Source organism: Nicotiana tomentosiformis, chromosome 2 (assembly GCF_000390325.3).
Source record: "Nicotiana tomentosiformis chromosome 2, ASM39032v3, whole genome shotgun sequence".
Classification (NCBI taxonomy): domain Eukaryota; kingdom Viridiplantae; phylum Streptophyta; class Magnoliopsida; order Solanales; family Solanaceae; genus Nicotiana; species Nicotiana tomentosiformis.
In genome coordinates, this window is record NC_090813.1 from 67246127 (window position 1) to 67269971 (window position 23845).

General features: G+C 42.3%; 1 pseudogene; it reads right to left on the reverse strand.

The window, feature by feature from the left end:
• Positions 1 to 947: 947 nt before the first annotated feature.
• LOC104089605 (phospholipase A1-II 1-like) lies at positions 948 to 2588 on the reverse strand (annotated as a pseudogene).
• Between the last annotated feature and the right edge of the window lie 21257 nt (positions 2589 to 23845).

Below are 23845 nucleotides of genomic sequence, written 5' to 3' on the forward strand. Positions count from 1 at the left end.
GGGTTGTGACTAGAATTTTCATAATGGTCTTAGCACACAACCTAATATATTGGGGCAACATCATGACGGGCAGCTCGGCATGACGGACTATGCGGGGTTGACAAATGCATCTTGACGGAGGCAAGGCGCATTTCACATGAATGTGTGAGTTGGCATGACAATGGCAAGGCAAAACTATGTCAAGGCAAGGGCCAAGATATGACAAGGCAAGAGATGGACAAGGCAAGGCAAGGCCAAGGCCAAGGCCATGGCATGACGTGGCAAAGGCAAGGCAGTGACATGTGCACAAAGGCATCCAAGTGGTTGGCAAGGCTTGTTGGCAGCTTGGCACGACGGATGAATGACAAGGCAGGCCCAAGACTTGGCACAGTACGAGTCTTGGGCGCAGCTGAGCAAAACAGACACAAGTGTGCAGTGCACATAAGGCAGTTGGGCGGTTATTTTGCTTAAAACTGCTTTGTGACCATGATTGGCACGTTTTATATCATGTCTTTTTGATTGGTTTAGATTTGCCCAACTGTTGGGGCATGTCAACTGCTTTGTTTAGATACTGCCAAGTGTAATTGGGCAGTCTGTACTATAAAAATGTGCATAAGGCTAGTCCCAAAGGCAGAACTTAGTCTTGTGGCTCTTTGTTTATGCCTAAAACATCTCAGTGTTATTCTTAAAGGTAGAAAATAGTTCTAACGTAGGAACTAAGGAGTTCTTTGTTCTTGGCCATGGGGAAGAAACTTGTTGGTTGATAAGAGTAACTTATCAGTAGTAACATAACAGTGGGAACAATGAACCAAATTCATTCAGAGAAGACAAAGGATAAAATAGATGCATGCTGATGAGAATACAAATTAGTAGTAATATATATCCCTCCAACGACATAGAATAAAAGAGAAATCAGCTTAATGGTACACGAAAACAAATTAAACATAATATTTGAACATAAAACTCTTTCAAAGTTCATAGTCCTCATGATCCATGAGAACCCAAGATCTATCTGCCCGTTGAACCATTCCATTATTCTTTTCAACCCACCAGTTAGCAGGCACACCATATTCTTCCTTCAATGCATCCATGGATTTGTTAACAAGAGCGATATCGCGATTCACTTCTAGTTTAAACTCTCCCAAAAGTTCTCCTGGTAATATTCCTACACCTTGAGTGCCTGCAACTCCATGCATATACGCCTCCAAATTATGCCAAGTGAGTATGTTTCCTGGAGACTTCACGTAATCGGATTTGGCAGTATCAATTAGTAGTATCTGGCCAACGTCTATATAGCCAATGGGTGGATATTTTGGAACTATATCTAATAGATTATCAATTCTCAAAATATGAAGATTTTTCAGTTTGGAAAATGCTGCCCTGAAATTGAAATCCCCAACGTTGGGGCTTGCGAATACAAAAGCTGTCACTGGGAATTCCTTGCCATTGCTTGTTTTGTTGATTCCGTTGTAAACTATGTCAACTGCATTTAAGGTTGCAAGTGCTGCACCTAGGCTGTGGCCAGTTACTGTTATGCTAACTTTTTCATTCTTATACTTCTCGACCAATCTTTTCACTTCTTCCAGGACCTACAATCAAGATTTAGCATAATATAGATTATTTGATGCTGGAAAAAAAAAACAGATCAGAAGAAGGAAATTTCAAGAGAGATCACGGATATTATTCCGACTTTAATATTTGGTCAAGAGAAGTGGAAATAAAGATATATGTTGCTCCTATTGATCTTAAATTCCCTTCGATTAAATATGCTAGTATTTGTTAAAAGCTTTTATTAATCTTATAATTGGAAAAGCAACTATCAATTATTAGTGTCATTCATTACTATTTTACACAATATGCCAAAGCGCAATGGTATTACATCATGTAGCATCATTATAATAGTCAAATATAACACTTAATTAGCTGAAACTATGAACGACGAACAAGTGAAGAGAATGCATGTACATACCTGGTCTCTAGCACTGGCCTTATTAAATGGTGATCGTGGATCGTCTGATGTATATACACTGTTCCATCCTTGATGCACCAAAGGTTTAAGCAAAGGCAATATAGAATTCCCAGCAGCAAAAACTTTGGGTGCTGGGACTAGTAAAAACTAAAGATCATTAACCCATTCCAATGTTCTAATTGTTCCTCTCCAAGCAATAACAATGTCCCTCCTCCCTAATACAGCCTTACCCTTATCTGTGGCCACAGCTACAAATCCCATAAAATTTGATTCCTTACTCCATGCTTCCCTTGACCATGATCTTATCATAAACGCCTTGGGAAGTGGAAAGGATGATGTCGCATAAAAAAATTTAGTTATGTGATACATTTCTGGATCCAACCCGACCCTTTTATTTTCCTTCGAGTACCTGCTACTTCTCGCATATTTTGATGCTCTTTCTGAAATAAAGGTGTCGTAAGTAACTTGAGCTAATTCTCCATATTGAATGATATATTTTCGAAGATTAAGATCCAGAGGGTTTAATAACCCTTTCCAATTTCCCTTGCCACTAAGCTGCTCCCAGTTTTCAGCTATGCTAGTCATGCTTCTTGATCTCACACTCTCTCTTTACTTTTTTTACTTTTCTTTTCTCTTACTACTTTCCTCTCTTGATATGTTTCTATATTACGCATTAGAATTCCTGATTTATAGTGAAGAGATCATCTTTTTATAATGTTTCTCTTGGAACGTGCTTTCAATAGTTTAGTCTAAAGAAGACCATCATGATCTGTGTAAGATTAATTAAAAATGAGTGTAGATCCGTCCATGTTATAAATTTATCATATTTCTGACCAAGAAAAAATAAACTCATGAAAACTCAAGGAATCCTATGGTGTTCCGGTTATGAAATGCTTATATTTCCTAAATTATTGAATTGGGTTAAGCCGTGTCTAATAATTTGACATAAATACTTTAATTAACTTGATAATTATCAATGTTCAAGCCTGCCGCTCACATGGTTCTCCAAGATTGTTGTTAGAGCAAAAGGCACTTGAAAATCTTAATAAGTAATTTAAGCACATGGGAATTAATTGCAGAGTCAATGGCATTATTAGCATGTCTTAATGGGCTCGCCGTGTTCCACTTTTTTTTTTTGGGTTATATATTTAACATATTATTATTATTGGTTTTTCCAAAGTAGAGTTCCCAGCGAAAACTCAAATTTATTGGTTCAGGAAGCTAGTATACATCATTTCCTTGGGAATACCAACCCATATTTATCAATTTCCCATCATGTTTCATAAGGCTCTGGGTACTCTTTTTGGGATCTTTACCCAAATAGCTAGTGGATACCTTTTTTTTTTGGAATTTATTATTTATTTTGTATGTCAATATATATAGATTATACAATAATTATATGATTATATATATATTATATATAAATTATACATATAATATACATCTCTCTGCTATTTTAAATTTAAACACTTGGCTAGCCGGATATTTAAGTTAATTCTTCTGCTTTTTTTGGTTTACCATCGCTGTCTCTTGTTTTTTCTGTCTTTTGATATATAGGAGTAGCAAATTACAGTTGTTAGTTCCGCACCAATCTGTCTTTGTTAACAGACTTGCTATTCAAGACCGACAGTAATTTAGAGCTTACACTTAATCTGTGAATCCGCTCTAAACTTTTCTAATTTTTTTTTATTAATTTTAGATTTTCTCCTCATCTTCTGTCCTAGTTATTATGTTTGTTTACCCTCAAAATCAGATAACAATTAGATTTGTACGTGGTTTTAAAGATACGTGATCTAGTTTGATACAAAATGATAAATTAGATTGAAATTGAAATAAACAATGGAAAATAAATACAAACCACACAGGTTGAACAGTCTTAGCATTAGAAGGTTAGCCGCCCTCGAGCCAAAAGTGTTTTTATTGATATCAGAACAGAATGACAAGAGAATAATGAGAACTAAAAATAATAATATATTGCTTTTGAATGCGAGTTACAGTGTGTTTCACAAGTAATCAGACTCCTTTATATAGTAGGGGAGCTCTACTTTAGGTACAATTCTATAAAAGGTAAAAATCTCTTGGTTTGCTGATTTGTCGGTTCCTTATTGATACGTGCCGAGATACCCGCCGTGATATCCGACTGGTTACGAATATTTCGTCATTCCGTTATTTCGGTCTTTTGTTGGTTATACCGGCTATGTTTCCTCGAGCTTATTCGGAGTCGGGGTTGATTCCGGGATCATGGACTCAATATTCTCGAGAACGGACATTCTGACCTCGTGTTCTGGTTCGATGAGACTCGAGGTCGATCTTCAACCCCTCGCGTTTCGAGCCCGATCTGTCATGCAAAAGTTGAGCCCGATTTCGACCGTATACAGATAGTCCCCTCGTTTTTCGAAGAGTAAACGACGGAAAACGATATGAGCTTCTAATTCTCACCTCGGTACTCCGCGTCAGAAATGACAAAAAATAAACGAAACGTCTCGTCAATCACGTCTTCATGGCATTAAATGCTCGTCAGTTGCTGGTCGGCCACTCCTGGCTTTGAACCATTGCTTGGAAATTATAAATACCTCCTTCTCCATTCATTCAAACTTTACATTCAAATCTTCTCTACTCTTGTTCCTTAGAAATCTCTACATTTTCTAGCATTTGTATCCTGATTTCTTAAGATCTTTGTAAGAACTTCCGCTTGTCTTTATTCCAGACCATCATGTGTATCTCTTTAACTTCCTTTTTTTCATCTCTTTCCCTTCATTTTAAAAGAAAATGGCGAAAACTTCAAAAATAGTTCCTCAAAAAGAAACTACTTCTACATCGCGGCCGGCCGGTGAGGAACTATTGGCGGGTGAGGAACCATCGGCGGAACCTCCTCTTAGCACGTTCATTCCTGGCGGGTGCTCGGTGACCGCCGATTTTAAGGTTGAGAAACCTTCACCCGTACCTAGTCGGTGCAAGAAGGTCTCGAGGTACACCTGCTCGATCATAGAAGAAATTCTCCCTACGGTTAAAAAGGATTGCAACTGGGTCAGAAAAGACGTGGTAGTTCCCGGGCCCAATGAAGATATCACTACCCACGTCGAGGGATACTTAAGTGCTTACACTTATCCCTTTACGCTCGGCCTGTTGGACCCGGTAATCATCCAGTTCTGCAAAAGGTACGTTGTGTGCCTCGGTCAGATCCACCCCTCATTCTGGAGGATCGTCATTCTTCTCCGGTTCTTCGTGAGCAAGATTGGCGGATGCTCATTCACCGTTGACTATCTTATGCGCCTATAAAGTCCCCGATTCTTCCGGGGGGACTGATTAAACTTGGGTGTCGGGCTAGCAAAGCCCCATTCTCGAGCATCGATGAAGATCAGGATCGAGGTTGGCTAGGCCGATTTGTCTGAGTGAGGACCTCGGACCTGATCCCAGCCGAGTACATGATGTTCCCCGAGAAGTGAAACACAAAACGTAAGTAAAGTTTTGTTTTTCCCAAAGTTTCATTTTTACTCTCCTTTCCTTCCTCCTTATCTTGCGCAAATCCAAAGAAAGCACCTGCACCCGAGAGCTTCCATCGGACTCACTCCATCTGCTGAGGGAAGAGTCCAAAAAAGAAGAAGAAGAAGAAGAAGAAGCTTCTAAACTGGTGGCCCGCGTGCGAGGCGACACCGAACTGCCTCAAATCAGGGGGACCGATGAAGAGGTAGTGGCCGAGGCCTCCGAACCAGGGAGGGGCGAGGCTGTTTTGCCCCAAGTTAGGGAGGCCAAAAAAGAAACCACATTCGGCGCTTCTAGGGCAGAGGACAATGCCCTGAAGGACGTACTTGGAGTGATAGACCTCTCCGAGTCACCTTCGTTCATAACTTTTTTAATGGTTTAGACTCTACCACCTCGGAGGACGTCATCGGTTCGGGTGACTTACCGTTGCCAAGGAAGAGTCCGTCTTCAGGAACCAACGGGCCTTCTTCAAGTCCGAAACTAGTCAACTGGTTCCCAGCTCCGAGTGTTAATCCTGACCAGAAGCGGTCGATTATCATGTCTATTCTGGAGGATGCCCGGGTCCTCTCTGCCCCCGTAGGAGCATATATCAACGGTTTTGTGAATTACTCATTTGGACTTGAGAAAGCCAAATTCGGCAAAACCACTCTAACTACCGAGAGGTATCGAGTGGGTAATCGCGTGTTGATTGCTATATTATACCACGACCAACTAAACATGTCCCTAAACCCATAACCCGTTAGGTAACCACCTAGGTGGAAGTCACATCCCTAGATCTTTTATAAACTTGAAAAACAACAACACCAAAAATATCGTTCTATAGCTTTACATTTACTAACAATAGCATAAATTTTAGAAGTAGAAAGAAACAACCAAGTATGTGGAAGTGCATTTTAGGCACGTCATACACCTAGTCTAAGTGTATACCTAATCCAATATAAGCTCTCTGAGGAATCGACCCTGACTCAAAGTTGGGTAATTATAATTGCATCGACCGCTTCACAATCCCAATCTGTGGTATGAATTTGGGCGACATCAATTTTTGGCGCCGTTGCTAGGGACCTAAAAATGGATTTAGCTATATATTTGGTTTTGTGTGTGATTTGTCTTCTTTTCCTTCCGGGTTACTAACCTTGTTATGAATCGATTGTAGGTACAAAAATGGCTCTTAACAATGATCCTCTCAGAAACATGCCTTTGGGGGATATGGACGTAGAAGATGACCAATTTGAAGAGGTTCCTCTTGAACCTCAAGCAAATAGACGTGGTCGGCCGCCTCAAGACAACATTCCCGTTCCACCCCCAAATCCACCAAGAACGGCTCCACACAGGGTGTTGCCGAATGAAGGGTATGCAAGTGCTATAATCCCGCCCTGCATTAGGGCAGGCAACTTTCAAATCACAAATGTTATGCTCACATTGCTTGAGCAATGGGGATTCTTCACCGTGGCTCCGAATCAAAATGTGTACAAACACTTGAAAGAAGTTGTGGACACTTACTGGAGGAGTAAACAGACCAATGTCTCCGAGGATGCTCTAAGGTCGAGGCTATTTCCCTTCTCTCTACGGGGAAAGGCCTTGGATTGGTTAGAAAGATTGCCAAACCATTCCAACTATACATGGGATGAATTGGCGGAAAAATTCATTGCAAAGTTTTTTTCTCCCGGGTATATGGCTACTCTTCAGGATGAGATTCTAGTATTCAAGCAAGAACCCAATGAGCCTTTGCACGAGATTTGGGAGAGGTACCGTACCATGGTAAAAGAGTGCCCAAATAATAATATGACTGAGGCTATGATTCAACAAACCTTTTACCTGGGGATCAACACTACAATCAATGCGTGGTCAACCAACTTGCCGGTGGGAATTTCATGACAACTCCATATGACGAAGCTTGTGAAATCTTGGATGAAATGGCGGATACTTCATCGGCATGGCAAAGTAGAGCAAATATTCCTCAAGGTGATCTAAATATGATTTACCTACACAAAGAATTGCATGATAATGGGCAAGCAATTGCTGAGCTGACCACTACAATGAATCAATTGGCAAAAGCTCAACTTCAACAGGTTCAAGGTCCTAAGTAAGTAAATGCAATGGAAGGTGTCAATATGATGGTGAACAAGCGAAGGCAAAAGGGTCAACAGGTGCAAAATCGTGTGGAACAATTTGTGCAAGATGATAGTGGGTTTGACCAAGACGAATCATACAATGAGCAAGAGGAAGAAGTGCAATATGTGAATAACTACCAAGGGCAAAGAAACAATTCTCAAGGCCCGAGTTAAAAACAATAGCGTTCTCAAGGAAACTAAGGAAACTAGAACAATCAAAACCACCAAGGCAATTGGAGTGGTGGTCACAACAATCAAGGTAATTGGAACAATAACAATAATAAGGGCAATTGGAATAATAAAGGCAACCAAGGCAATTGGGGTGGCAACAATCAAGGATACTTTGGAGGCAACAACCAAGGGTTTGGAATAATAACCAAGGGAATCGGGGGTCGAGCTTTCAAAGGCCCCCAATGTATCAATAACCAAGCAACCCGCCTCCTTATCCGTCCCATGGTTCTAGCTCTTCCAATAATTAGATGAGACAGGTTGAAAATATGTTCAAACAGATGATGGAGAAAAATGCTGACTTTGATGCTCAACTAGCCTCTCACAACACTTCAATCCAAAATTTGGAGGTTAAATTAGGGCAAATCTTGCAAGCTTTAAACTCTCGTCCTAATGGGGCACTACCTAGTGACACGGTGGTGAACCCGAAGGGTGGGAACAACACGGGACATGCCATGACTGTAACCACACGGAGTGGAAAAGGTGGGAAGGAAACAACCTCAAACCAAAGAAGAATTGTGGATGATGATGTAGTGATTCAAGAAGATGAAATTCCAAGCAATGTGGTTCAAGATAATGAAGAAGTGAGAATTGATATTGATGAAAATGTGGAGGAGACTCAAGAAGAAGTGAACCCATCTAGGGAACACGTGATTGACATACTGGAACCGGTAGTGCCAAAGGCCAAGGCACCAATGCCAAGACCTCCTCCTCCATACCCTAAAAGGATCGCCAAGCAAAATAGCGAGAACCAATTCAAGAAGTTTATTGACATGATGAAGAGATTATCCATTAATGTGTCATTGGTTGAGGCATTGAAACAAATGCCCGGCTATGCAAAGTTCATGAAGGATTTGGTGACAAAGAAAAGATCAATGAATTGTGAGACTATCAAGATGACACATCAAGTGAGTGCTATTGTGCACTCAATGGCTCCAAAATTGGAAGATCCCGGCACTTTCACAATCCCTTGCACTATTGGGAGCACCGACTTTGCCAAAGCTCTATGTGATCTAGGGGTGAGTATCAACTTGATGCCCTACTCAATGTTCAAAACTTTGGGAATTGGGCAACCAAGACCCACATCTATGAGGCTACAAATGGCGGATCATACTATGAAGAGACCATTGGGTATTATTGATGATGTGTTGGTTCGTGTTGATAAGTTCATCCTTCCGACAGACTTTGTGATTCTTGATTGCGAAGTGGACTATGAGGTACCTATTATCTTGGGTAGACCTTTCCTTGCTACGGGGAAGGCTCTTGTTGATGTGGAAGCCGGTGAGCTCACCTTCCGGGTGGGCGATGAAAAGGTAGTTTTCCATGTATGCAAATCTATGAGGCAACCGAATAGCAATGAAGTTTGTTCGTTTGTGGACTTAGTAACCGAAGTAATTGTCAATGATGCTAGTGCCGTGATGAATGTTGATGATACTTTGGAAGCCGTATTGCTTAATCATGATGATGATGAAAAGGAAGGATATGTGTAATGTGTAAATGCATTGCAAGGAATGGGGTCGCACACTTATGAACCCCGAAAATTGTCCTTAGATCTTGAGAACCGGAAGACTCCTCCAACAAAGCTCTCAATCGAGGAGCCTCCTACTTTGGAGTTAAATCCATTTCCTCCACATCTCAGGTATGAATTTTTTGGCCCATGTTCTACTTTACCGGTTATTCTTTCCTCTTGCTTGACTAACGTGCAGGTAGATTCTACTTTGGAGGTGCTCCAAAAGAGGAAGAAAGCTATAGGATGGACATTGGAGGATATTCGGGGTATAAGCCCGTCTTTTTCATGCATAAGATTATTTTGGAGGAGGATGCCAAACCCTCCATTGAACATCAAAGAAAACTAAATGAAGCAATTCAAGAGGTGGTGAAGAAGGAGATTATAAAGTGGTTGGATGCCGGGGTTGTTTACCCCATTTTCGATAGCTCGTGGACCTCTCCGGTGCAATGTGTCCCAAAGAAAGGGGGCATGACTGTGGTCACCAATGACAAGAACGAGTTGATTCCTACAAGAACGGTGACCGGGTGGAGAGTGTGCATGGACTATCGGAAGATCAACAAAGTCACAAGGAAAGATCATTTTCCACTTTCATTTCTTGATCAAATGCTTAATAGGTTGGTCGGCCGAGCTTTCTATTGTTTCCTTGATGGATATTCCGGCTACAATCAAATTCTTATTACTCTGGAGGACCAAGAGAAGACTACTTTCACTTGTCCCTATGGTACTTTCACATTCTCACGGATGCCATTTGGGTTATGAAATGCACCGATAACTTTTCAACGGTGTATGATGGTCATCTTCACCGACATAGTGGAGGACTTTCTTGAGGTCTTCATGGATGACTTTTTCGTGGTCGGGGAACTCTTTTGATGATTGCTTGAACAACTTGGATAAGGTCTTGGCAAGATGTGAGGAAACAAACTTGGTTTTGAATTGGGAGAAGTGTCACTTCATGGTCGAGGAAGGCATCGTTCTCGGCCACAAAATTTCAAAGCATGGTATTGAGGTCGACAAGGCCAAAATAGAAGTGATCTCTAAACTCCCACCCCCTACATTCATGAAGGGAGTGAGGAGTTTATTGCGTTATGCGGGGTTCTATCGCCGATTCATCAAGGACTTTTCTAAGGTGGTAAATCCCTCGTGTAAACTTTTGGAGAAGGATGACAAGTTCCATTTCAATAAGGATTGTATGAAGGCATTCGAATTGCTCAAGTTCAAATTGACTACTACTCCTATTATCACTGCACCGGATTGGAGCTTGCCTTTTGAGCTCATGTATGATGCAAGTGATGCGGCGGTCGGAGTAGTTTTGGGGCAACGTATCAACAAAATCTTTCATCCGGTCTAATATGCTAGTAAGACCATGAATAATGCCCAAGTCAACTACACAGTGACCGAAAAAGAGCTCCTTGCTATTGTCTTTGCTATGGAAAAGTTCCTCCCGTACTTGATGGGTACAAAGGTGGTTTTCCACACTGATCATGCGGCGCTTCGATATTTGATGAGCAAGAAAGATTCAAAGGAAAGGTTAATGCGGTGGGTGCTTATATTGCAAGAGATTGATCTAGAGATTCAAGACCGTAAGGGTAGTAAAAACCAAGTGGCGGACCACTTGTCTCGTTTGGAGGAGGAGCGGAGGCCACATGACGGCCTTGAGATAAATGATTCCTTCCCCGACGAGCAACTTCTAGACATTTCAATGACCGGGATGCCATGATTCGCCGACTTAGCCAATTATCTTGTGAGTGGTATTGTATCGAATGAGTTCTCTTCAAACCAAAGGAAAAAGCTCAAACGGGATTGCCTTGACTATTATTGGGATGAGCCTTATCTCTTCCGGATGTGTACCGATGATGTGATTTGATGATATGTACCGGAGGAGGAACAAGTGGAAATTCTTGAGGCTTGCCACTCTTCACCATATGGTGGTCACCATGGGGGAGCTAGAGCGGCGACAAAAGTGTTGAGTTGTGGATTCTATTAGCCTACTCTTTACAAGGACGCTAGCGATCTCGTCAAGCATTGTGATGAATATCAAAGGGTAGGTAGAATTTCAAAGAAAAACGAGATACCCCTCAGCACCATCTTGGAGATTGACATTTTTGATGTGTGGGGCATTGATTTCATGGGTCTGTTCATGAGCTCTTGTGGGAACACTTACATTTTGGTAGCAGTGGATTATGTGTCAAAGTGGGTTGAAGCCGTGGCTTTATCCAACAATGAAGCTCGAAGTGTGGTGGCATTTTTGAAAAAGAATATCTTCACGAGATTTGATACTCCAAGGGCCATTATTAGTGATAGGGGATCGCACTTTTGCAACAAAGTTTTTGATACCTTACTCACAAAGTATGGTGTCACTCATAAAGTGTCGACCCCCTATCATCCTCAAGTAAGCGGGCAAGTGGAAGTCTCCAACCTGGAGATCGAGAATATTTTGTCAAATACATTGAATGTCAACCGGACGGATTGGTCAAAGAAACTTGATGATGCTCTTTGAGCTTATAGGACGGCTTACAAAACACCGATTGGTATGTCTCCGTACCAGTTAGTGTTTGGGAAAGCTTGTCACCTTCCGGTGGAAATTGAGCACAAAGCCATGTGGGCATTGAAGAAGCTTAATCTTGAATGGGATGTCGCCGCCAACTTGAGGGTGGCAAATTGAATGAGCTTGATGAATTCTGGTACCATGCATATTCAAGTTCATCCTTATATAAGGACAAGATGAAGTACCTACATGACAAGTACATCCAGAACAAGGAGTTCAAAGAAGGTGATCTTGTGTTATTGTTCAATTCTCGGTTACGAATGTTTCCGGGAAAGTTGAAGTCTAAGTGGAGTGGTCCATTTGAGGTTGTGCATGTGACACCCTTCGGTGCATTGGACTTGAAAAATAAAAATGATGAAGTGTTTAGAGTCAATGGTCACCTGGTGAAGCATTATCTTGGCAAAGTTGATGATGGCCATGTCATGGCGTTAATTCATTTCAAGTGATTGATGGTAATCTGCATCGTGCCGCGACATTAAATCAGGCGCTTCTTGGGAGGCAACCCATGTTTCTTTTCATTTTTCATTTTCTTCTTTGTTAGATAGGTTTTGTTTTGACCTAACTGGTTTTGAAGTGAATTACAGGAATGAGTGTGATTTGGCCAAGTGTTGAACAAAGTGCGGACCACACATTTATTATGCAGACCGCACAATAATGAATGCAACCGCAGAAAGGAGTCTGCGGCCGCACAATTCTTTGTGCGGCCACACAACTGGAGACCCAAAAATGTGAACTCTCTAAAGTTTTGAGTTGTAGAGAATAGGCCATTCTGCAGCCGCACACAAAAATGTGCGGACCGCAGAATCTCAGCAAAGGTCCAGGTAAAAAGTGCAGACCACACTCAAAATTGTGCGGCCGTACTCAGCTCAACTTTTGACCGACTTGGTCAACCTATAAATAGGTCCTCTGAGCACTATTCACAACTTTACACACTCTGAGTTCTTAAGACCTAAGCAAACACAATGCACCACAAAATAGCTCACACTCCATACTCATTTCATCAAGTTTAGATTCTCACATGCATCCTTCATCACTGGTATGTTCAATCCATGTTAGATTGTTTTCCATTTTTCTTAATTTTTGTTCTTGATCAGTATAATTATTTTTAGGCCTAAAATATCAAATGTTATTCATGTGTGCTTAAAATCATGTGGGTTATATCATGTATGTTCGTTAGGGACTAGGTAGATTATTAATCATGTTTATTTACAAATACCATGTTTAAATTGTGCAAAAATTGCAAAACCTAAAGTCAGTGCCGCTTAAATTCAAATTGTGCGGTCTGCAGATCTTAAATTAGGGCAAATGTGTTGCATGAAAAGTGCGGACCACACACAAAATTGTGCGGTCCGTGAAAAAATGTGTGCGACCGCACTTTGGAACTTCAGAGTACCAGTGTTCTGAACTTGGGAATGTGCGGCCGCACTCAAAATTGTGCAGTCCGCACTTCAGGATGTTCGACAGCACTTTGAAATTGTGCAGTCCGCACATGACAGTCTGCGGCCGCACTCAAAATTGTGTGGTCCGCATTGTCTCTTCTGTAGACTGTTTTCCTATAACTGTAATGCAACTATTTACACTATTTCGAACTCTAACTGACTTATTTGCCTTGTATTGCAGACAATGGTTCGGTCACGAGGTATATGCAATGCATCTAAAGGGATAGGTGTACCCTCCCGAGGTCGAGGAAAGGGCACTCACCCACTGGTAGTGCAATCAAAAGCCATCGCCAAAGAGCCGACTACTGGGAGAAGTAGGGCCACAGAGCCCTCAGAATCTAGTTCATATGCCCCGGCTAGGGAAGCCTCCGAGGGTCATTCAGTATAGGTACAGCCTGAGGCCCAGTCCCAACCACCACAAACCACTGGGAGATATCAATTGCACAACGAACCCTCTACTACAGCAAGTTCTTCTGAGGGTTCCGATGCCGGTAGCCAAGGTTCAGAGCCCTCCTTTAGACCTACTCCTCCTGCACCAGTTGTAGTAGATGATGGTGACGATGTCCTAGATGAAGGTAGAGGAGGTGACACTCGAGTGGGCGGCCTAGAGAGGTCAAAGAAGAAGGAAGCATGAAAGGATAGATTTGTGAGTTTGACGGCCTTCACAAGGTTCAGAGAGTAGTGGCCCCAGAGATTGCTCACACTTTAGCGACAGTTCTTATTGAAGGATTTGGATAGATACAATCCAAATGTGCTTAGACAGTTCAGAGAGCGCAAGGGGTGGGAAATGTGGTTCACCCAGAGTATTATGGATGCCAAGGAGAATTTGGTACGGGAGTTCTATGCCAATGTGGCACACATCAAGAAGGGTATCAAAGTGACCAAGGTGAGGAACTTGAAAGTCAGATTTGACCAAATCACTCTGAACACTTACTTGGGGCTCGAGGAGGTAGAGGCAATCCAGTACTTGGAGAAGCTTGCTATGGGCAATGCAGCTCGCCCTTGGCTAGCAGAGATGTTGGCAGCACCAGGACCACTACCACTGTGGATCACAGCGGGGGTTCCCATTGCACGGGCCATCCTCAATTTTGAAGCAAAAGGGTGGCAAACTTTTGTGTGCAGCCGTATAGACCCAAGCCAGAATGAGAACAATCTTCCTATCCCCCAAGCAGTTTTGGTGGCATCTATTATGGCCAGGTACCCAATCAATGTGGGTGCCACCATGTCGGCCAATATGTCAGTGGTTGTCCGAAAAGGTGAAAGCTCCTACCCATATCCCAACACCCTCACAGAATATTTCACAGATGCAAAGGTGGAGCCGAGGAGTTTTGATACAAAAGTGTGGGCCAAGAAGCCCTTTTCATGGTACTCCTTGCAAGGTCCGGGAAACCCAAAGTTCAAGGGTAAGGCAACTGCCACTGTTGGCTAGTCTGATGAGCCATCGGTGGTGGTTACAGATTCTACTGCTGAGCTATCTACAGCTTCTATGCCCTCCACAGCAGTCGGTCCTTCCATCGAGATAGCTGACATGCCACCACCTTCATCTTCTAGACCATCAGCATCAGTACCAGTGCCTGCCTCATCCACATATCCACTCACTGCACTGCGAGTCTCCCAAACATTGGCTAGTCTTAACAACTGGATGCAGATAACAACTTCAAAGCTGTCTGATATATCCAGTGTTGTTGCAGCACAGTCTTCTATCCCAGCAGCACCATAGGTTCCTCCGTCAGTGGAGGAAACATTGAAGAAGATCTTGGACAACTAGAAGACCATTATGGATACACTGGTGGCACATGGGGGAGCTATTGAGGAGTTGGGCAAACAGGCGAAGAAGATGAGGAAATCCCAGGCCTCGAAGAAATTAGTGGAGAGATTGAGAAAGGAGGTGGCAAAGATTGCAGCTGCTGGTGATTTACCATTTGACCTACTGATGGAGACAGATCCATCAGTACCAGAAACACCATCAGCACAGGCACCAGCTGGCCAGTCTGAAGAGCCAGACCTTGCTGCCCATACTGCCGAGGAGGTGCTTCAGATGTTCACCATCCCCGTTGTTCCCCAACCAGATGATGATGAGATCCAGTTGGAGGAGCCCGGGGGTGGTGATGCTTCCAGTCACCCTGAGACCACATAGGGAGTTTTGTTTACTCTCTACACTCCCTTATTCTGGTTTTGCTAAGCATTGAAGACAATGCTTATTTTTATTCAGGGGGGTGGTCTATTTTAGTTTTGATTTGATGCCATTTGATGACATTGGCCTGTAATAACTTTAATACTCTTTTTATTTTATATTTATCTTCTCTTTCATTATGTATATATTCCTCCCTCTCTTTTGATGTGTATATTCTATTCCCCTAGGTTTGTATATTCATTTGCCTTACTTTCAGTAGTTTATTTCATAGCTTCTTCATTTTGTTTTCTTAATAGTATAGCTTCTTATTTACTTTAATAGCTTAATTTTGATTTGTTAGCTTCTTTTAAGTTTAAGTGAACAATAAGCCTTTGGTTTGCTTAATGCCACGGTTCTTTCCAAAGGTGGGTTTTGTGTGAACCGGGTGGCTCTTCCCAACGATGGATGGCGTGACAACCTTCTTAAGGGATCGAGTCTGTTTTTGATGTTTAGGTAGAAATAGTAGTATTAATGAATAAATAAGGGTCAAGCATGCTTCACTTGGTACCAACACACTTAACTACACGCTTATGGTTAAAAATAAATTTTTGGAAAGAAATGGCTCTAGTTAGTGACATTGTGACTCTTGTGTTGACTTAGGCAATTATCGGGTGATTTAGTTGAATTATTAGTGATTTTCAATCTTTAATACGGTTGTTGTGGGCCCTCGACTCTATTCTCTTTAATAAACTGGTTGTGTGAGAGGTGAGGTATTTTGTTACAAGTCCAAGTACCCGTGCGAATGGTCTAGAACTTGCCCCGAATGTGTTTCTAGGTGAAATTCTAAGTTAGCTTGGTTTGAGAAGTGATTGTAGGCTCTCCTTGACCCATTTTGAAACCTTCCATGGCCCACCAATGATATTATTCCTAGTCAACCCTTTTGATCCTAAAGCCCTTTTCATTCGATAACCATGTTATAAGCCTTTACCTGTTTTATAGTGACTCTCTCTTGGCACCCTAGCTTTCTTTAGCACTCATGAGAAACAAATGGCGAAAACATAAGTTTGGGGAGAGACGAGGAGTTTGAAGATGGTATCAAGGCACAAAAAGAGAAAAGAAATGAAGAAGAGGAAAGGCAGAGAAAAAGAAAGAAAGAACAAAAGAAAAACACAAAAAGAAAGTGAATAATCTGAAAGGGTTGAAAAGATTCAAAAGAAAGCAAAAGTGCAAAGCATGCAGAAAACAAAGAAGGAGATTATGAATAGCATGACCAAGAAAGAGTGATGTCAAGTCTCTCTAGTTCCCCTAAGGAAAAAGAAAATAACTCAAAGATTCGGCAAAGTATGAGCCAATAAGAGAAAATAGAGTGCTAAAGGAAAGATGAACCAAATCCATTCCAATATTTCCCTCCTTAGTCCAAAAGCCTTCATTACATGCCGAAAAAGCCCTACGTGATTTCAGGCCGAGTAAGCTTACATTAGTGGTGATCTACATGAGGGGCAAGCATATAGTACTTAGAGTCAGGCTTGTGACATTCTTTTGAGAGTGATGAGCGAACCTTTCTCGAATCATTGCATTGAGTGCTTCATTCTTGAGTGAGATGAGTTTACAGAGAGTATAGGATGAGAAGTTTGGGATCCACAGTGACCTACATGAAAGTGCGAACTTACTTGATGAATAAAATCAACGCTTGATGCTCAAGCGTCACATTAGAGCTATTTGTGCATTAGCATTCAAAACATAGGCTTGTTGATGATTCATGAGTATGTGGGTAATCGTTGGTCCCAATTGATGTGTGTTTGATTCAACTTAGGCCAGCTGAAATAGCTCTTTCCTTGTGGAGGTGGGAATTACCTTAATTGCTTGGGGCAAGCAAAATCTTAAGATTGGGGGAGTTGATAAGTAGGAATTTTGACCACTTATTTGCACTCTTTTACTTTCGTTTTAGCTAAACAATGCTTAAAGGTATTCCCAAGAACTAATGAAATATGCTTTCTTGCATGAATATTGAGAAATGAGCCAAAGAGATAAAAATTAACTCAAGAAGGAGTAAAATTGGACAAGGACCAAAACAAAGCAGAAAAGAGCAAAGTGCGGACCGCACAATACTGTGTGCGGCTGCAGACTATGAAGAACCACTAACAAATTCCCTTTCCAAAGTGCGGACCGCATAATTATTGTGCGGCCGCAGAAGAGGAGGTTCAGAGAGATGGTGTTTTGGGTCCCTGAAGAAGTGCGGACCGCACTATTATTGTGCGATCGCAGTATCCAAAAGTGTGGCCGCACTCATAAATGTGCGGTCCGCAGAAATCTCCCACGTCTAGCTCAAGTCCAAGAGTGCGGCCGCACTCAGAAATGTGCGGTCCGCAAAAAGCTGAAGAAGTGCGGCCGCACCCCAGAATTGTGCGGCCGCAGAAGTCCATCCTGTCAAGCCAGCTTCAAAGTGCAGACCGCACATAGATTTCTGTGGCCGCACAACTTTCGCAGGGGCAATTTTGTCTGATAATTTAAGCTGGGTATAAATAGATCTTTTTGTCAAATTTAGGTCAAGTTTTGAACTCCACAAAGTAGATAGCCGTTTTTCCTTTACTGCTTTGGGAAACTTTGTATTAGTTTATCATTTTAACATTGGATTTTCATCCATTTATCATCTATTATGAGTTTAATCTTATTTTCTTCCTTATTTTCTTCATTGTTACCTATGAGTAGCTAAATCTCTAGCTAGGGTTGTGACCCAACCCTAGTGTGGGTATCTAATGGGTGTTTGATTTAGGGCTTATTTAAGGTTGGGTGTATGATATTTAGCCTAGTTTTTGCTTGAATTTAGGAATTAATGGTTGAAAATATTGATTCATGGCTAATTGACTTGGTCTCTACTTGAGAAAAAGAGACCAAGTCTAGGAAAACTTGGCTAACAAGAAATTGGGGTGAACTCAAGAAATTGATAGCCCCAATTAAATAGTTGAATCTAGAGATAGTAAAACCCGAATTGAGCATATATCAACGGTTTTGTGAATTACCCATTTGGACTTGAGAAAGCCAAATTGGGCAAAACCACTCTAACTACCGAGAGGTATCGAGTGGGTAATCGCGTGTTGATTGCTATATTATACCACGACCGACGAAATATGTCCCTAAACCCACAACCCATTAGGTAACCATCTAGGTGGAAGTCACATCCCTAGATCTTTTTATAAACTTGAAAAACAACAACACAAAAAATATCGTTCTATAGTTTTACATTTACAAACAATAGCATAAATTTTAGAAGTATAAAGAAACAACCAAGTATGTGGAAGTGCATTTTAAGCACGTCATATACCTAGTCTAAGTGTATACCTAATCCAATATAAGCTCTCTGAGGAATCGACCCCGACTCAAAGTTGGGTAATTATAATTGCATCGACCGCTTCACAATCCCAATCAATGGTGTGAATTTGCGCGACATCAGAGACCCTCGAGGAAATTCATGCTCAGGGTTTCGACTTATCGACTGACATTGACAGTGCCAAAGAGCTCGAAGCCAAGGCCAAAAAATTGGCATATCCTAAAGATGATGAGGAGTCTGAAGATTCGGGCGAGTCTAAGGGTGGCGGAGACCTCGAAAGTGATGATGCGGCCCTCGACGAAGACTAGGCCACTTAGGCTCTTTTTAGATTTTTTGCTTTTTGCTTTTTGTAATTAGTACTTTTTGTTGAGGCCGTTCGGCCTTTGTAAAAATTTGCATCGGGGTTGTTTGGCCCTTGTAAAAAGAATTTTTGATATGTATATAAGGCTTTTTCCCTTCAACAACTTTTGGATTTTCCATTTTTTTTATTACTTATATTTGCAAAGATCGAAATGCCTTAGCATGAAATAGTTAGGTTACGTTCGGAGGTTCGAACAAATCTTGCCTTCAACATTATTTCGTTTTAAGGCATCGTGGGGGTTCGATATTACTGAAAACCTTTTCCCAAAGTAGTTTAGATTATAGTTTGTTGAGGGTAGCCTTTAGAACCGGTTATGAAATTTTGAAGGCCTTATTTTTTTTTTACGGGTCTCGGACGTCTTCGAGTCATTTTAGTATGGTCGTAGCCTTTTTAGTTCAGGTGTTACCCAATGGGCTTGTCACCTCGAGTTATTCGGACTTGCCTCAGATAACGATCCCTGAACGGGGTTAGCCGTAGCTTTTTTGAGTTTGGGCAATGCCAAATAAGCTTCGTGCCCTCGGGTTTCAATATCCCGGAATGGTCGTAGCCTTTTAATTCGGGCAACGCCAAATAGGCTTTGTGCCCCCGGGCTCCGATAATCCGAGTCGTCCGAGTTTGTTTTCGACGGTGGCCTCCAATTGGGAGTGATCGTTTGAACCCGGATAAAGGCGGCCCTTGGGCTCGATACCTTTAGGGGATCGAATGTAAGAAATTCCTTAAAAGAAAAAGAGAAATTCTTAAAGGGCAAGATATTTATCCGCAAGGTAGAAACTTTTAGTCTTGTGCGTAATAGTTACACATGTGTAAAAGTTTTGTGCCAGGGCTCGAGTAGTCTATGCGGGCATGGTTCATGTGACCGTTTGACCCTTACAGTAAATCCTATCAATCGAGCCGAGACCATTGAATCATAAAGTTTCCTTCCTTGCTAAAGTTATTATCTGAGGGTAATGCCTCCTAGTGTTCGGGGCTGATCGAAGAGAGGCCTCGAATGTTGTTTTGATCTTTGTCACTTGTTCATATACGGCCTTCAATTCTAAGTTAGCACGATTTACTTGTTACCTCGTTAAAAACCTTATCGGAAAACCCATTTTGGACAAAACCGGTTCAAGGGAAAAAGAGTGCAACGATTGCTTTTAGACCTAAAAATTGTATTGTTCTTCGATGATTTCCTGCAAGCGTTAGTTCAGAATAGATATATAAAAAGAAATGAATGGGGTCGTACCTTAGCAATAGTATCGCTTCAAGTGAACTATGTTCCAGTTGTTCGGTAGTTGCTCACTGTTCATCATTCCAAGTTTGTACGATCCTTTACCGGTGATCACAATAATCTGATAAGGGCCTTCCCAGTTCGGACCCAACTTCCCTTCGTTCGGGTTTCGGGTGCTTAGTGTAACCTTCCTTAGTATCAAGTCCCCGACATTGAAGTGTCGAGGGTTGGCCCGTCGATTGTAATACCTTTCGAAAAAAATGCTTTTGGGCAGACAACCGGACAAGGGCTGCTTCGCGCCTTTCATCCAGTAGATTTAGGCTCGCGTTCATAGCCTCGTTGTTTGATTCCTTGGTTGCATATAGGCACATGAGACTTGGTTCTTTGACTTCGACCGGTATTAGAGCTTCGTTGCCATAGACCAGTGAGAATGGGGTGGCCCCAGTACTGGACTTCGAGATCGTTCAGTATGCCCATAAGACTTCGAGCAGGATTTCCTTCCATCTTCCTTTGGCGTCAGTTAACCTCTTTTTGAGCTTTTGGAGTATGGTTTTGTTTGTCGATTCTGCATGTCCGTTCCCACTAGGGTGGTAGGGTATTGATAGGATCCTTTTGATCTTATAATCCTCGAGAAATTTGCTTACCTTGCTGCTGATGAATTATTTCTCGTTGTCGCATATGATCTCGGCCGGCATTCCGAATCGGCATATGACATGATCCCAAATGAAGTCAATGACTTCTTTCTCCCTGACCTTTTCATATGCCTGGGATTCCACCCACTTACAAAAATAGTCAGTCATAAATAATATAAATTGAGCCTTACCGGGAGCCCATGGAAGGGGGCCAACAATATCCATTCCCCACTTCATGAATGGCCATTGTGACAAAACTGAATGCAGTAGCTCCCCGGGCTAATGAATCATCATAGCGTGTCTTTGACATTCATCACATTTTCGTACAAACTCCTTCTCGTCTTTTTCCATATCGATCCAGTAATAACTGACTCTGATTATTTTTTGAACCAATGATTCGGCGCCCGAATGATTTTCACAAGTACCTTCGTGGATTTCCCTCAGAACGTACTCAGTATCTTCTGGCCCTAGACATATTGTGAGTGGGCCATCGAATGCTCTTCTGAACAGGGTTCCGTATTCGGACAGGCTAAATCGGGCTGCCTTTGTACGCACGATCCTCGATTCTTTTGGATCTGAGTGTAGTTTCCCGGTCCTAATATATTCTACATATTTATTTCTCCAATCCCAAGTTAGGCTCGTCGAGTTGATCTCGGCATGGCCTTCTTCCACCACCAATCTCATAAGTTGTACGACTGACCCCGTATTGAACTCATCATCTTCGACCGATGACCCTAAGTTAGCGAGGGCATCGGCCTCACTGTTTTGATCCCGAGGTACGTGTTGCAAAGTCCATTCTTTGAATCGATGTAATGTTACCTGCATCTTGTCCAAGTATCTTTGCATTCGTTCTTCTCTGACCTCGAATGTTCCATTAACTTGGTTTACCACAAGGAGGGAGTCGCACTTGGCTTCGATCACTTCTGCCCCCAAGCTTTTGGCTAGTTCAAGGCCTGCAATCATGGCCTCATATTCGGCCTCGTTGTTAGTCAATTTCACATTCTTAATAAATTGTCTACCTACGTTGCATGTTGGTGGCTTCCATACGATGCCAAGTCTGGACCCTTTTGCATTTGAGGCGCCGTCCATAAAGAGGGTCCAGATTTTCGAATAGGTCCCTGAGTTAATTAATAACTCTCTTTCGACCTCGGGTATCAGGGTCGGCGTAAAGTCGGCCACAAAGTCTGCCAAGATTTGAGACTTAATGGCAGTTCGGGTTCTGTATTCAATATCATACCCACTTATATCCACGGCCCATTTGGCCAACCGGCCCGAGAGCTCGAGCTTATGCATAACTTTACTCAACGGGTAAGTAGTTACGACACATATGGGGAGACACTGGAAGTACAGTTTTAGCTTCTTAGAAGTGCTTAGCAAAGCGAGCGCCAGTTTTTCTAGGTGAGGGTACCTAGTTTCGGTCTCACCTAGGGCCCTGCTAACATAGTAAATTGGAAATTATGTACCTTCCTCTTCCCGGACCAGGACTCCACTTACCTCTATCTCCGAAACTGCCAAGCACAAGTATAGTTGTTCGTCTGCCTTCGATGTGTGAAGCAGTAGTTGGCTCGATAAGTACCGTTTGAGTTCCTCCAAAGCTCGTTTACATTCCGGAGTCCATGAGAAGTTATTATTCTTCTTCAATAGTGCGAAGAATCGGTGGCTCTTATCGGACGAGCTCGAAATGAATCATCCCAGGGCGGCTATGCGTCCGGTTAGTCTTTGCACGACCTTCACGGTTTCCACAACCATGATATCTTCGATGGCTTTGATTTTGTTGGGGTTGATCTAGATTCCCCGGTTGGATGCCATGAATCCGAGGAATTTACCTGACCCAACTCCAAACGCACATTTTTCCGGGTTCAACTTCATATTGTATTGTTTCAATATGCTGAAGGTTTCCTGCAAATGTTTTAAATGGTCCTCTGCTAGCAGGGAGTTAACCAACATGTCATCAATGTAAACTTCCATTGATTTTCCTATTTGTTCCTCGAACATCCGGTTTACTAGGCGTTGATAAGTGGCACCGGCATTTTTTAATCTAAATGGCATCACGTTATAGCAATATGTGTCGTACTTTGTGATGAAGGAGGTTTTTTCCTGATCACCCGGTTCCATCCGTATTTGGTTGTACCCGGAATAGGCATCAAGAAAACTGAGAATTTCGTGGCTGGTCGTGGCATCGATTATGAGATATGGGTATTTAACTTCCCGAGTGGACCCTATTTTAAGGAGCTTAGATACCTCGTCCTTGATGAAAGCATGTTTGACCTCGGACTGGGGCCTCCTCTTCTGTTTGACCAGATGGAATTTCGGGTCCAGGCTTAGCTTGTGAGTGGTTATCTCCGATGGGATCCCTGTCATATCAAGATGGGACCAAACGAAACAATCTTTATTAGTTATAAGAAATTGAATGAGTTTTTTTTCTGATCTCGTAGCTTAACCCTGTGCCCAGATATACCTTTTGATCGGGCAAGTGTTCTCTTAATATGACTTGTTCTAGCTCCTCGACCGTTGATTTAGTGGCGTCGGAATCATCGGGGGCTATAAAAGATCTGGGAACCCCATAATCATCATCATCATCGTCTTCCCCTCGTTTGTCCGAATCTGCCGAGGCTGGTTTCAGTGATTGCTATTTGGCCCCGTTTTTGACCATCTGGTTCGGATCCTTCAATGTTGGTATTGTAGATGCCGGAATCACCTCCTCGACTGCAAACATTTCCTTGGCAGTCATTTGTTCACCATAGACTATTTTGACTCCGCCAGGTGTTGGGAATTTCAGTTCCTGGTGCAGTGTCGAGGGCACTGCCCTCATGTTGTGGATCCATGGCCTTCTGAATAAAGCATTGTACCTCATGTCTCATTCGATCACATACAATTTAGTTTCCTGGATGGTCCCGGTGGTGTTTACTTGTAATGTTATCTCGCCCTTAATGGTTTCAC